General features: G+C 36.9%; 1 pseudogene; it reads left to right on the top strand.

The window, feature by feature from the left end:
* The first annotated feature begins 108 nt into the window (after positions 1-108).
* The window catches only part of LOC113073147 (mediator of RNA polymerase II transcription subunit 12-like), a 31338-nt pseudogene continuing 19070 nt past the window's right edge, over positions 109-12376 (top strand).

Below are 12376 nucleotides of genomic sequence, written 5' to 3'. Positions count from 1 at the left end.
CAGTTTGGTTTAACACAGTTTTACCAGAGATTTCTGCAGATTGTCTCCCAAAATCAGGGCAGAGGACCCATAAAGAATTGAATCTGTCTTTACATGGTCGCTTATAAAATGGATTTTGATCATTTTGAGCCCTATCTTTATTTGATTCAGTACTCTGGAGAGTTTGTGCAGTCAGCCTACTTATCGAGACGGCTGGCGTATTTCTGCACACGCCGGCTCAATCTGCTGCTGAGCGATGGCAGTCTCGGACCAGGTCCAGGCGGACACCCTTCACACGGCATATCGGCACAGCAAGGGAACGCTCTGCCCCCAGCAAGGGAACGCTCTGCCCCCCACCCCGACCTCCCAGCCTGCAGGGGGCAACCAGCCCCAAACGCCCTTCACAGACTTCTACATCTGCCCCAGCACAGACCCGTGGTGTTTGGACTAAGCTGCATGCTGCAGGTAATGGCTTGCTAGGGCTGAAACGATTCCTAGAGTAACTCGAATACAAAAATAATTGCCTCTAGGCTTCGTTTAGTCCATTTACTGTCTCCCCATGGACTATTATTACTGATGCACAATCTGATAAACCCTGGACCTGTAGATTTAATAAGTGCCTGACATATTTAAAGACCGTAAATCAATATGGTGGCTACTTATGATGTTCATGTTGATCGTCTCATTCTCTCTCTGTGAAACACACAAACACACACTCAGACACATTTTTTCATTTCACAATTTAAAGTATCTTTTCATTTTTAGAATAATTGTAAATATCAGTATTAAATGTTTTAGGTTTTAAATAACAAAATATTATTTATGCATTTGTAAGGGCAGGTTAAATGCATTCATGTCCCTCTGAGCTAAATTAAATAGTGTGTAAATAGGGCCTACATTTTAATGCCTCTTCGGTTGCAGCTTTTTGCATGCTCTTGATACTGATATCATTTTTTGATAACAGCTCAAATGTCTTATTATTCCAATTGACTGATTAAATGTAATAATTTTACTCAAAAGATGATGCATACTAAAAAAAAAGGCTTTATGAAGGTAAACATCCCCATAAAATTGTAAAAATTCTATTTAATCTTAATTGAAACGGATACATTTCTATAACTTCTGTGAACGGAACAGCACTTTTCTTTATTTTAATTATTTTGATTTATGCCTTAGTTTTAGGTTGTAATGTTTACCTTTTTAAACTAATTCAAAATTGATTTTTGTATTTTGTTTTTTATTAGTATTTGCATTTTGAATGTAATTTGCAATTAAATGCATTAAATGGGTTTAGTTTTCATGGTTATTAATGTATGTAATTTCAACAATAATATTTTTTATTTTTCTAAAGAGTAAACAAATTAGGGTTTATTTTAAGAGACCTATCTTATTATCTCTTGTATATTTATTATTGCTCTTTAATAAAGAAAAATAAACTTCTATCCGATTACTCAATCAATGGAATAATCGATAGAATACTTGATAAATCATCAATAGCTGCAATGATTACAGATCAATCATGATAGTTTATTTATGTTAAAAATTTCATGGTTAGTATTACCGCTTCATATTTTAATTATCATTAAAACCATATTTGATTACCGGCGATTTGAAAAACGGAGTATAAATAAACACTGTCCTGCATAAAGTACAGTTTTCAATGTTTTCAAAGATTCAATGGCATTTTGTGTTCATCTTCGCTCCATGTAATACCTAATAAAGTAATGTTCTTAATCGCAATGCCGCTTCGTTCACAGAGGTGATGGAAAACGGTATTAAATCTTCTGTTCAATAAGTGCCACCTAGTGTCAGAAAGTGGGTTTACAGAGAGTTATATTAATATTTAGCTTGTGTGCACATTTTAACAGAAATACTGATACATACGGTTATATCTCTAGTGTATATATGTATGCTGCGTTTCTCTTGACACTGGTTTTATTGTGTTTGTTCCTCTAGAGTATCGTGTTGTGTTGTCCCAGCGCTCTGGTCTGGCACTACTCTCTGACAGATAGTCGTAATAAGACCGGCTCGCCATTAGACCTCTTGCCAATCGCCCCGTCGAACCTGCCCATGCCCGGGGCAACAGCAGCTTTAACCAGCAGGTTTGACTTCTTGATTTCACTTCATCTGATCTACCAGCACTTCACCTGACCACAGCGCTTCATCTAAAGCAATGTGATGTTTCTCAGGTCCGCGTCAAGGTGAGGGAGATTGAAGAGCAGATCAAAGAGAGAGGGCAGGCCGTGGAGTTTCGCTGGTCTTTCGATAAGTGTCAGGAGACGACTGCAGGTGGGCATGAACGAACTATTCGGCTTCTCTCGTATGCCCGGTAAAGCTTGTGTAATATATCATCTGTGGTGTGTCTGCTAGGTTTCACCATCAGCCGCGTCCTGCATACGTTGGAGGTTTTGGATAACCACAGCTTTGAGAAGTCAGACTTCAAGCAATTCCCTGGATTCGCTGTATAACCGCATCTTCGGCTCGGGACAGAGCAAAGATGGACATGAGGTACAGAGAGTTGTGTTTTTAATTTGTTGTTATGAGGTTTCACAGATTTTCAGAGTAACACTTTAGAAAACGTATTCACTATTAACTACGACTTCTCCCTCAATAAATTCCTAATTTGCTGCTTGTTAATAGTTACTAAGGTAGGTGTTAAGTTTAGGTGTAGGGATGTAGAATAAGCCATTAACATGTGCTTAATTAGTACTAATAAATGGCTAATATTCTAGTAATAGGCATGCTAATAAGCAACTAGTTAAGAGACACTAAAATAAATTGTAAACATTTTGTTTTTGTTTTTACTAAGAAGTAAAATGAATAAGAAATTAAATTGATCAGAAAGGACAGTAAAGACAATCATGTTACAGAAGATTTCTATTTCAAATAAATGTTTATTTATCAAAGAATCCTAAAATAAAATAATGTCTGTTTTTAACATTGATAAAAATAAGAAATATTCAAATCGGCACATTAGAAAACCGTAATTTAAATCGTAATAGTATTTCACAACATTTTTTAACTTTTTTTTTTTTTTGTATCAAATAAATGCAGCCTTTGTGAGCATAAGAGACTTCAAAACATTGAAATAATTAGTTTTATTCGCCAAGTGTGTGCAAACACAAGGAATTTGTTGTGGTTTTTAAGGTGCTCTTCGTACATGCATGCATATCTAACGTGAGAACAAAAAATATAAATGCATTTAGCGAGACTTTGCAATAAATAATGTTAAAGAATCTGGAACAGTATATCCATTTATGTACAGATTGTGCATTTTTATTCTTTTATAGATCTGTATAAATAATAAAGATATGCATTATATGTATTCACATAATACTTGAAGGCAGTAATTACAGATGTAGAATGATTTACAGAACACAGGTGTTAGCTGTTTAAGATGGAGAAATCTTACTAACCCCAAATGTTTAAATGGTAGCATACTAATGATAGACAGTTATACATTTTAATCAGACGCGTAAGTGCTGTGATGCTTCGACAGCTGTTCATCAGCGTAAATAAAATGCAGTAACTATGTAATACTAGTTATGTAACTCAACAGTGTTTCAGCTGGTGCGCTGATGTTTGATGTGTAATGTCACTGTAGATGAGTCCAGATGACGATGCGGTGGTGACCCTGCTGTGTGAGTGGGCTGTTTCCTGTAAAAGGTCCGGGCCGCACAGAGCCATGGTGGTGGCCAAACTCCTGGAGAAGAGGCAGACGGAGATCGAGGCCGAGGTGCTGCTGGGAAACATTATTTTTACATTATGTATTTGGTTTTCAATGGTTTAATCGAAACATTGTAAGTTACTAATTTTAATGCTTAAATTTTTTTCAGTTATCCAAAAAGCTGTTACAGAAAACAGCTCTCCATGCTGCTTCGCTAAAGATAGACACCTAGTCTATTTTTGATGGACAATAAATAATAATTATCATTTTGCTATTATGAAAGGCATCAGCAACAGGCGACATCACTGTCTATCGTCCATGATACTACTGTATCAGCACAACTGTATTATGAATATGGTTTGGTTATATCCAGCTGCACAGTTTTCACAGGGATATATATGTTCCTGTGTGTTTTTAGCGGTGTGGAGAGTCGGAGGTCGTGGATGAGAAGTGCTCGGTGTCCTCAGGGTCTCTGTCTGCTGCCACGCTGCCTGTTTTCCAGGACGTCCTGCTGCAGTTCCTGGACACACAAGCACCTGTGCTCAGTGAGTTCATGTTTTAGCAAACGTAGGGTTTTCTGTCCAATTCCAATCTCTGGACAAAGCTAGATTTTCAGAGCTGAAGCTTTTGCATCACTTTTAGCTCTAGGACAAATACAAAAGGAACTGCATTTTTTTTATTGTATTTTATTAATTTGCACAGATTCGATGTCTTGCCTACAAGAAGAAAAAAATTTACTCTTTAAAGAAATATGATTTAAACTTTTTTTTTTTGGAGACCTGACCATCTGATGCGGTTGGTCGGCAACGAACAAGCAGATAAGGCAGCTAAGGAGGCTTTAACAAAATGTAATATTCCTGTATCTGATGTAAAAACCTATATTGAATATGTGCGTTAATAATAAATGGCGAATGGAATTAATGCATTATGCATATACAACAAAACAGACCACGGAAACAGTCATAAGGGTACACCTTTTAAAATTGAGATTTATGCATCATCTGAAAGCTGAATAACTGAATAAGCTTTTCATTGATTGTATTTTAATATGCATTGCTAAGAATCCATTTGGACAACTTTAAAGGTGATTTTCTCTGTATTTTGACTTTTTTTGCACCCTCAGATTCCAGATATTCAAATAATTGCATCTCAGCCAAATAAATGGAAAGCATCAATTGAAAGCTTATTTAATTAGATTCCAGATGTACAGGACACACGCACACATACTGTGCAAACACAAACTTTTATTTTGAATAGGATTAACCACGATTAATTGTTCGACAGCCATAAATAAGTATGAACCACTTCAGAGATGGATTACGCATTTAAATGAAGTATAACTGAACTAAGTCTAAATGCTTCTCTGTGTCTGTGAAGCTGAGCCCGGGAACGAGAGCGAGCGAGTGGAGTTCTCCAATCTCGTGCTCCTCTTCTGCGAGCTCATCCGTCATGACGTCTTCTCACACAACATCTACATGTGCACCCTCATCTCACGAGGCGACCTGGCCTCCGACTCCCATCTGCCCCGCCCACGCTCCCCCAGCGACGAGCCCTCCGACGAATCAGAGCGCAAAGAGCAGGAAACAGGAAGCAGTGTTAAAATGGAAGCAAGTAGCTTTTTTCTGTCAAGATGTGGTGGAATGTAATTGGTTGGATGAAGTCATACTTTATTGCTATTAATTCCATTGTTTGTTTGTTTTTAGGATACTGGTATGTCTGAGTCAATGGAGATAGATCACAACTCCAGCGCTAACTTTGATGAGGTTAGAAAAAGTGTTTTACTACACTTGTCTGTTTTGTACACTGCAAAAAAAAAAGATTTTCTTACATAATTAGACATCATAGATTAATGTTTAGATATTTTGTCTGGAAACAAGACAAAAAAATCTAAGTAACTGACTAAATGTGTTGTTGTCTGAACCTTCAGCAGATGTTTTCTCCTCCGATGCACTGCGAGTCGAAGGGAAGCCCTTCCCCGGAGAAACCTGCCCCGGATCAGGAGAGCAAAAACACTGCCAAGGACAAGGGCAATGGACCCGGCCTTCCCGCTGGTTTACGAGCAGCCCCGTCACATACAGTACGCCACACACTTCCCCATTCCTCAGGTGAGCTTGAGCAGGACTGATGGGAAATGATGCTTTCACAACATAGATATGGATCTGTTAAGAAGGTCACACTATAGTTTAGGGATCAATTCTCACGCTTAACTGCAACTTTTGCCTCAATGAACTCCTAGTTAGTCCTACTTATTAATAGTTAGTAAGGAAGCTGTTAAGTGTTTGGTGGATTTAGGGATGCAAGAAATGGTCATGCAGAATAAGACATTATCATGTGCTTTAGAAGTGCTAGTTAAATAATATGCATGCAAGTTAATAGTGAGAATTGGTACTTAAACTGAAGTGTCACTGTTAATAAATAACAAGGGTCTCTTTCAAGTAGCAAATGTCTTCCTTCAGGGTTTCCACAAACTGTTTTTAACACTGATTATGTATGATTTCTGAAGGAGCATGTGACACTGAAGAATGGAGAAATTATGCTGAAAATTCAGTTTCGATCACAGGAATAAATGAAATTTTAAAGTATATTTAAAATTATGCTACATACACTTTTACAAGTTGTCTGAACTGAAATGATAAAAATCCACCTAGTGCTTTTTTTTATCTGCTTTACCCCTTTCTCAAATCAAGCTGATCTCAGATTCCTGTGTGATGTCACAAAAACAGGCCCCTCCCACAATAGTTTGATTGACAGTAGAGTCTTACCTTAGTTCCGCCTTGAGTGGGCCATCATCATTCCAGACAAGAATGATCCTCAACGATTTAGGTGTTCTGTTGATGGATGTATTAATGAACATGGCATTCGTCATTTACTCCAGTGCATCTCAGAAGAGGGGGTGGGGTTAAAAGAGCTCATTAACATTTAAAGGAAAATGCTACGAAACGGCATGCTCTTAAAAGAGCTGTTTTTGACAGGGTAAAAAGGTATTTTTAACACTGCCATTGAGAAATTTTAACCAAACTATGTTACAGACTTTAATAATATGCATGTTACAGACGGAAAAAAAACAAACTGCATCCATTGTTCACTTAACGCTGGGTGCTTTATGAAGCAGAATAAGATTTTCTTTCCTTCACATTCAAAAACAGACTCCTTTAAAGACTCCTTTGTGTGTGCTGATATCATGGAGGGCCATGCTTGGGGGAAAAAGCATTTCTGAAACTTATGAAGCAGTATATTTGACATAATTACTCCATCCAAATTGTTTTTTTTAAACTTTGGCCATGTTTAGCATGAGAATCCAACTCTTTAACTTTGTGGAACTCAGAATGCATGAAACCACAATAAACCCCCCTCCTTTAAAAAAAAAAATCGTACCAATCCCAAAGTTTTGAATTGTATTGTATGTGACTAATATTGTGACTAAACTGGTTGTTTTTCAGGAGGAGAGTGCAAGTCACGAGTGTAACCAGCGTCTGGTGGTTCTCTATGGGGTTGGCAAACAGAGAGATGAAGCTCGGCACGCCATCAAGAAGATCACCAAAGACATCCTGAAGGTCCTTAACCGCAAGAGTACAGCAGAGACAGGTGCAACAATGAACACAACTCAAACCGACACACTTTGATGACTTTATTACTCATTCCTTTGGAAATTTATTCGCAAAGGAATCAAAGAAGTCATTCATTAACCTTTATGTTTCTAGAAACCCTTATTATTTTATCTTTCAAACACAGAATTTCACTTATTTGCAGCTTTTTAGCAACCAAACGATTTTTTACTGAGATCTTTACGTTCTCTTTAATTGCTGAGGTATGTTACGCAAATCATTTTGTGCTGCACTGTGACCGTCACAATCAGTCTTGACTGCAGTTGTGTGCTTTAGCTTCACCTTTCGGCTCTGAGTGACACATTTAGATCGCCGTCTCTCCTCGAGGGCCGAATAGAAACCGTTCATCATTAATGCTTGATTACATTAGTCTTTTTTTCCCACTGTCCTCCATTATTGACGGTCTTACCTCTGTTGCTGTCATTGAATATTCATAGCTGTAGCCCCATCTCAATGCTAATAGCAATCATGGTCTTATTATATTCAAGCTTAGCTGCCAACTCGGTCATAAAGTGCAACCCTGCGTTTGCTTTTATTTTTTTAGTGGAGTTGTAATTGAACATGCCATTATTTCCTTCGCTGCAGCAGCCTGAGATATTAAATGGTGTGTGCTGTCTATTCATCAATCTTTGTCTTTTTCTTTCTTTCCTCAGGAGGTGAGGAAGGCCAGAAGAGGAAGAGGAGTAAACCCGAGGCTTTTCCCACCGCTGAAGACATTTTCTCTAAATTCCAGCACCTCTCACACTTTGACCAGCACCAGGTCACTTCTCAGGTCAGCCTGACTTCCTTCAATGAGCTGCTGTGACCTGTTGTTCTTGTTTGTGTTTTAAACCCAGGGATCACTAGGTAGTGCATATGCATTGATCACGCTCTCAGACACTGGAGTAGATTTCAAAAGTACACCTGGGCAACATTTGAATAGTGTATTCAAACCTACTAATTTAAGTTCACTGTAAATCTCATTAGTGTTCAGATGTAATTCAGTTGGGTAATACTGCTGTGTATCACAGGTGTCCAGGAATGTTATGGAACAGATCACCAGCTTTGCCTTAGGCATGTCCTACCACCTCCCACTGGTCCAACACATCCAGTTCATCTTCGACCTCATGGAGTATTCGCTCAATATAAGTGGCCTCATTGACTTTGCTATACAGGTATGACAGCTGATCCCAAAATATAATCTCTGACTCTTTGTTTGGGGTCAAATGAATGCATTAAAATAGTCGTTTTTATTGGTCGACTGATATATCACCAAGGCCGATATATCGGCCGATATTTGTCCTTTTTTTTTTAATATCGGCATCGCCCGATAAGTTTTCTGCTTGGCCGATGTGTTAGACACTTTTGATTGCGTTTGTTGTGTCCTGTATGACAGCTGATCCCAAAATATCACCTCTGATTCTCTGTTTGGGTTCATATGAATGCATTAAAATAGTCGTATTTAGTGGTCGACCAATATCACCAATGCCGATATATCGGCCGATATTTGTCTTTTATTTATTTTTTTCTCAAATATCGACATCTGCCGATAAGTTTTTCTGCTTGGCCGATGTGTTCGAGACAGGACTTTTATTTTGACGGCGTGTGTTGTGTCCTGTAGCTGTTGAACGAGTTGAGTTTGGTGGAAGCAGAGCTCCTGCTGAAGTCCTCCAACCTGGCGGGCAGTTACACTACAGGTCTCTGTCTGTGTATCGTGGCCGTTCTGCGGAGATACCATTCCTGCCTCATCCTCAATCCTGACCAGACCGCACAGGTCTTCGATGGGTACGTCATATTCAGGTCCACCACTCGATGGGATATTGCCATTAGATTTTTTTTTTATTTTGGAATGGCATTAAAGCAAAAGTTGCTTCCGGAATAAACATTTTCTGATCATTTACTCACCCCCATGTCATCCAAGATATGAATGTTTTTTTTCTTCAGTCACAAAGAAATTAAGGTCTTTGAAGAAAACATTCTCCATATAGTGGACTTCTATGGTGGTCGATGATTTGACGGTCCAAACTGCAGTCAATGCAGCTCTCAGTCGAGGAATAAGGGTCTAAATCTATCTAAACAATTGGTAATTTTCTTTAAAAGATATACTTTTAACCACAAATGCTTAGCTTGCATTACCTCTGCAATGCGCGTCTTTGTTTTACAAAATGCTAACATTTAAAAAAAAGTGAAATGCCCTCAACAAAAAAGGTAAAACAGTGAAATCATGCAATTTTAGAGTTGGAGGATAAAATGAGATTAAGTTTTTAACCGAAGAACTAATTGAGTAATCTTTCGAACAGGATTATGTAATGTGTAAACTAGAGCTATATATATATAATTTCTTTTTTTTTTAAGAAAATGACCAATTGTTTCACTAGATAAGACCCTTATTCCTCAGCTGGGAGCTCTTTGAAGCTGCATTGACTGCAGTTTGGACTGTTAAATCATCGACCACCATAGAAGTGTTTTCCTCAAAAACCCTAATAAAAAAAAAAAAAAGACATCTTGGATGACATGGGCGAGGTAAATGATCAGGATTTTTTTATTCTGGAAGTGAACATCTCCTTCAAGCTACTTGGACAGTGATGAATATTTTGTCTCGTTCTTGGCAGGCTGCGGATCGTAGTCAAGTCTGGCGTGAATCCTGCAGACTGTTCCTCAGCCGAACGCTGTATCCTGGCCTATCTCTACGACCTCTATACTTCCTGCAGTCACCTGAAGAGCAAGTTTGGGGAGATTTTCAGGTGAGAGGAACGAAATCCATGCTTCTTTAAGTATTTCCTCGTATTCCTGGTCTCTAATGGTGTCTGGATTTGTGTGATTTCCCAAAGTGAGTTCTGCTCGAAGGTGAAGAACTCCATCTACTATAACATCGACCCATCAGACTCTAACATGCTGTGGGATCAGGTGTTCATGATCGACGCTATCGCTAATCCTACCGCGCACAACCTCAACCACTCCATGGTGGGAAAGATCCTCAATGACAGCCCAGCTAACCGATACAGCTTCGTTTGTAACGTGCTCATGGATGTGTGTGTGGACCACCGTGATCCCGAGAGGTGGGCTTCTGATTCAATCGATTAAAAAAAGTTTAAAATGATTAAAAACATGTTATAATTGGGTTGTCTTGTAAGTCTTAGATAAAAAAATGAATGGAAATTAGAACAAACCGAAAATAAACTTTCTTCTGAAAATAATACCATAATATAACTATACTAAAATAAATAACAAAAGAATAAGTGAATTTGGAATATTAATACAAAATAGTGTGTGTGTGTATGTAAAAGACTTAATATTGTATTTATTTTATTAAAAGTTATATATCATTTATAATATATACACTAAAAATACAATATAATATTTATATAACATTTTATAAATAAATAAATATATATATATATATATATATATATATATATATATATATATATATATATATATATATATATATAAATTATTCATTTATTAAATGTTATATAAATATTATATTGTATTTTTAGTGTATATATTATAAATTATATATAATTTTTATTAAGTTATATATCATTTATAATATATACACTAAAAATACAATATAATATTTATATAACATTTTATATATATATATATATATATATATATATATATATATATATATATATATATATATATATATCATTTATTAGACCAGTGCTAAGTTAATAATTTTCAATTAAGCAGTAAAAATAAGTAAAATATTCCTGTTACTACAGTTTATGATAACTATTACCAATCAAAGATCATTGTTTTTTTTTAAAATACCATTTTACAACCAAAGTTTAAATTGTAGAGTTGAGTAACATCAGTCTTTAACACGTTAAGACAAAAAATGTCTATTTTGACTTTAGTAAACTCGATGGACGAATATAAAAGATAATTTAAATCATTAAAAAATGTGCTGCTATCATAAAAATGCCAGGGATGGTTTATATAAACAGTGTCCTTGGTCCTGTCTGCTGCATGGCATCTGTAGCTGTGCCTGCTCTCCTGCGGTGAGAAACTGTTGTGTGGTTTGTTTCAGGGTGAATGATATCGGGATCCTGTGCGCCGAGCTGACGGCGTACTGTCGCTCTCTCAGCGCCGAGTGGCTGGGAGTACTCAAGGCTCTCTGCTGCTCCTCCAACAACGGCAACTGTGGCTTCAACGACCTGCTCTGCAACGTTGACGTGAGTCCGCTTTCAATTGTTGCTTTGACTGCTAATATTTTGTAGCCATGTGATCTCATTTTTAGTATATTAGTGCTGACTAAAACATGTTTCAGTTGTTTTTACTTGTCTTTATGAAAATACTCCATTTTACTACATTCTTATTAGTTTCTTTTGTTAACTAACTAGTGTCTCAAGTCAATGGACGATAGGTGAAACATGACTTCTTTTCTTCAGATAACAGTAAAGAAGATTTTTAGCTGAAACCTGGTGCTTGGTGATTAATAAAATGCAAGTCAGCGACGACTAGTTTTTTTTAAAAAGTATATCAAGGAACAAAAAATGAATGGTATATTGAGGTCTTATGAAGCAAAACAATCAGTCTGTGCAAGAAACACGAATTATTCTTTTGAACCGGTTGTTTTTGGTGAATGAGTTGATTCAGTTCTCCAAATCAATCTCCAGCAGCACAGATCTACAAGTTACTCGATCAAAACTAACTTTCAGATGCCAGACAGTCACTTTGACTCGAAATGAGCCGAAATAGCGGCGTAACTGATCCTGTGATGAATTAACTTTTTCAGTTTCGTTTATTCACTTTATTTGCTTCAGACATATAAAACATCCACATTTCACACCATTATTGGATGCTTTAATAATATGTGACACGTGCTTTAGTTTGATCTTTGTTATTAAAAATAAGAACAAAGCTGCAAATAAACAGTAGTTTAATCAAGAGCTGCAAGTGACTACTTCTACTAACCATTAATGAAACATTCATGTAAGACGTAACAGATTATGTTTGTATGGATCTCACATACGGAAGACATATTTCACAATAATCGCGAGATTTCATCTTATGCGTGTGCTTTGCAAATGTCAGCGTGATAGTTTTGTTTTCATTAGCATGGGATTTAAAAATCATATTTCACTGCTTTGGACTCATCGAGAATGCAATATGAATATTTGCAAAAAGCTTGAAT

Source organism: Carassius auratus, unplaced genomic scaffold, assembly GCF_003368295.1.
Source record: "Carassius auratus strain Wakin unplaced genomic scaffold, ASM336829v1 scaf_tig00011476, whole genome shotgun sequence".
NCBI lineage: Eukaryota > Metazoa > Chordata > Actinopteri > Cypriniformes > Cyprinidae > Carassius > Carassius auratus.
This window is presented reverse-complemented; position numbering and strand designations above follow the sequence as displayed.